The sequence below is a fragment of the Triticum dicoccoides genome, chromosome 7B (genome assembly GCF_002162155.2).
Source record: "Triticum dicoccoides isolate Atlit2015 ecotype Zavitan chromosome 7B, WEW_v2.0, whole genome shotgun sequence".
Lineage (NCBI taxonomy): Eukaryota > Viridiplantae > Streptophyta > Magnoliopsida > Poales > Poaceae > Triticum > Triticum dicoccoides.
Window position 1 is genome coordinate 642,721,087 of NC_041393.1, and position 3,693 is coordinate 642,724,779.

A 3,693-nucleotide genomic window follows, 5' to 3' on the forward strand; every position below is an offset into this window, starting at 1 on the left:
TCCGTACACTCTCTATGCATGCCGACCTCCTCATTGCATTGATATGCGGCACCGCACCAAGGAACTGCTGCACCAAGCCAAAATAACTCTTCGGCTTGGGCCTTTTCGGCCGCAAAAGACTCACGACATCCTTCATGGCAAGTCCGGATAACCTATTCAGCTCCGCCCATTCGGCCAAGCGATCGGTTAATGGAAGTGGGCGCTCTGGATTATGGAACTGCGACCAAAAAACCTTTTCCATTTCATGATCCTTTTGATCTCGGAAGTGTTCGGCCGCGTCCGCGGCACTTGCCGCCAAGTCCAGATAAGCATCCTCCGCACTCCACAACCAGTCCAACTGAGCATATTTAGGATCCACGAATTTCCTCCACAGCAGAATGGGCTTTCCAGCCGCGATATCTCCGGCCTGACGCAACTCCTCCTTCATAGCTCTCATCGCAGAGTGAGCATCCTTGGCCTCGGTAGTGGCCTTCTTCAGGACCTCTTGCACCGCTCGATCTTCTTTTTCGAGAAGCTTGCAGCGGTCGGCAGCATTATTCAACTTCACGGCCATCTCGGCCATTTCCTTCTTGCTTCGGCAGTGAGCAGCCTGTTCGGCTTTTAGCTCTTCGGTCGCCTTTAAGGCAGCCGTGTCACTCTTTCTGGCCTGCTCCTTGGCTCGAGCGAGCTCCGCCCGAAGGTTCTCCATGGCAGCGGCACCATCTGCATCAAGCATACATATTGTAAGGCGCGGGCATCAAGCTCCCTTACCAGGTGTCCACGGAGAAATTGCATACCTTGTGACTCGTCAAGTCGCTTATTGACAAGCGCGATGTCGGCATCCGCCACGTCAAGTTGCCGCTTTAGTTTGGCAAATTCATCAGTCCGGCTAGCCACCGGACCCTTCGCCACCTACATAGGAAGGGCGACACATTATACCTGGGATTATGATCCTCGGCGCGCTGTCATTTTTGACAACACACCGAGCCTCAGGGGCTACTATCTACACAGGGCGCATTTTATATGCGGAACTGTCAGAAGGTACATCATTTTGCGTACCTCAAAACCTGTCAGTAAACTTTTGACGGCTTCGTGCAATCCACTCTCAGCGGATGAAATCCTTTCAATCACCGTACCCATTAACACACGGTGATCTTCTGAGATAGACGCTTGCCCGAGCAGATCCTTCAGCTCCTCCGACCGTACACCAGGTGGTGCCGCACTCGTCCAATGGCCTTTTTCGAAGGCCGGACACGGAGGGCTTTGAGGGGACATATGACTGCCTTCCGGCCCCGCCGGACTCGGAGAAACCCTCCGCGACGACACCTCAGGGTCGCCCGCGTCGCAAGACGGTACGGCAGGGGGAGGCATTTCGCTCTCCATCATCTCCGAACGAAGATCCCCCGAAGATGAGCTCTGCTGAGAAGGGCTGAGATCCGAACTACAAGGTAAAATTTCGATTATCTTCATCAGAAATAGGGTAGGGATATCCTTCATTTAAAAAAAACTCCCCTTTTTACTTGCGGCTAGGTGGAGGGCTGATCCCCTTGGGGGCACAATGCGGCCAAGGCATCTCTCGGCGCAGGACCCTCTAACGAAGATTTCTTCCCCCGCTTTGAGACCATGGTCTCCGGGTCTTCAGAGGCGGTCCTCTTCTTCCCTTGGATGGAGGGATTCTAGATCCCTCCTTTCCTGACAGCCTCCTTCGCGAAGGCGGTAGCTTCCTTGTTCCCCCGTTCACCTTCATCCAAAGGCGCAACCTCCAGCATCCTGGTTAACACGGGATCCAGCGTGGTCTCAGGGAGGGGGGCCGGACACCTAATTAACTTTGCTTTCACTATCCACTCCTGTTCAAGGAACAACTCTTTTAAAGGGCAAGTTCGTTATATATATGGGATAGCGTGTCCGGGTATAGGGCTACTTACTTGGGTATCCGGATGATTGCAGCTCAGACCTGCGTCCTCGGTCAAGTCCGGACACATCGCTTGTGATCCAAAGAAAAGCTTGTACATCTCCACGGGCGTCGCGCCCATAAAATGTTGGAGAGGTCGTGGTCCCTCCGGGTTAAATTCCCACAGGCGGAGGGGGCGACGTTTGCAGGGCAGGATGCGACGAATCAGCATGACCTGCGCTACTACGACCAGAGTGATCTCTCTCTAGGAGGTCTTGAATGCGGCCCTGCAACAAGGGCACGTCCTTGGACGACCCCCAGTGAAGTCCTTTATTGACCCATGACACCAGCCGCGGTGGAGGACCCGAGCGAAAGGCAGGTGGCGCCACCAATTTGGTGCCCCTGGGAGCTCTGATATAAAATCACTCTTGTTGCCATAGGCTGAGCTCCTCTTGAAAAAAGCCCTCGGGCCATGGAGCATCAACATTCTTGCTTATAATAGCCCCTCTGCACTCTGCCTGCTGACCCTTGATCATCTTCGGCTCCACTTTGAAGGTCTTGAGCCACAATCCGAAGTGAGGGGTAATGCGGAGGAAGGCTTCACATACGACGATGAACGATGAGATGTGGAGGATGGACTCCGGATCGAAGTCATGAAATTCCAACCCATAATAAAACATGAGCCCCCTCATGAAGGGGTCCATCGGGAAGCCTAGCCCCGGAAGAAAGTGAGACGCGAACACCACGCTTTCACCAGGCTTGGGAGTGGGAATAACCTGCCCTTGGGCAGGCAGCCTATGCGAAATTTCGCCGGTTAGATACATGGCATCTCTTAGATTTAGCACATCTTCTTTCGTAACGGAGGAAGGCATCCACCGGCCTTGCAGGTTGGAGCCGGACATCATCGAAGGTCCGAAGCGCCTGAATCTGGAGCTTTGGGTGTTGGAACTCGAGGCGAGGGGCGGATTCGATTGAGATTGAAAGAAAGAAGTGGAGCCTTGGTCTCTTTATAAAGAGGTTAAATACCAAGAGCCTTCCCCGTGACCGTTCGGGACCCGCCTTCGATAGAGGAGACGTGCCAACGGGCACGACTGGGTTACCTGCGCCCGTATTAATGAGAATCCCGGAATAAAGGGACACGATCTCTGCTTTGACAAGACGTGCCAAGGAAACCGCCTCGCTAAACGCGCTGAGGTGGGATAGTAAAACGATTCAAATAAAGGTTTGGCCGTGGTGTGATGTCATGCCACGGAATACGTCAGCAGATTGAATTTGTGTAAATATTATTCTCTCTACGGTGGTATGTGGAACTTATTTTGCAGAGCCGGACACTATCCTTGTGTTCAAAATCTTCTATGAAGTATTCGGAGGAGCAACCCGCCTTGCAATGCCGAAGACAATATGCGCGCCGGACTCGTTGTCATTGAAGCCTGGTTCAGGGGCTACTGAGGGAGTCCTGGATTAGGGGGTGTCCGGATAGCCGAACTATCACCTTTGGCCAGACTCCTGGACTATGAAGATACAAGATTGAAGACTTCGTCCCATGTCCGGATGGGACTTTCCTTGGCGTGGAAGGCAAGCTTGGCGATACGGATATGTAGATCTCCTACCATTGTAACCGACTCTGTGTAACCCTAACCCTCTTCGGTTCCTATATAAACCGGAGGGTTTTAGTCCATAGGACGAACGACAATCATACCATGGGCTAGCTTCTAGGGTTTAGCCTCTCTGATCTCGTGGTAGATCTACTCTTGTACTACCCATATCATCAATATTAATCAAGCAGGAGTAGGGTTTTACCTCCATCGAGAGCGCCCGAACCT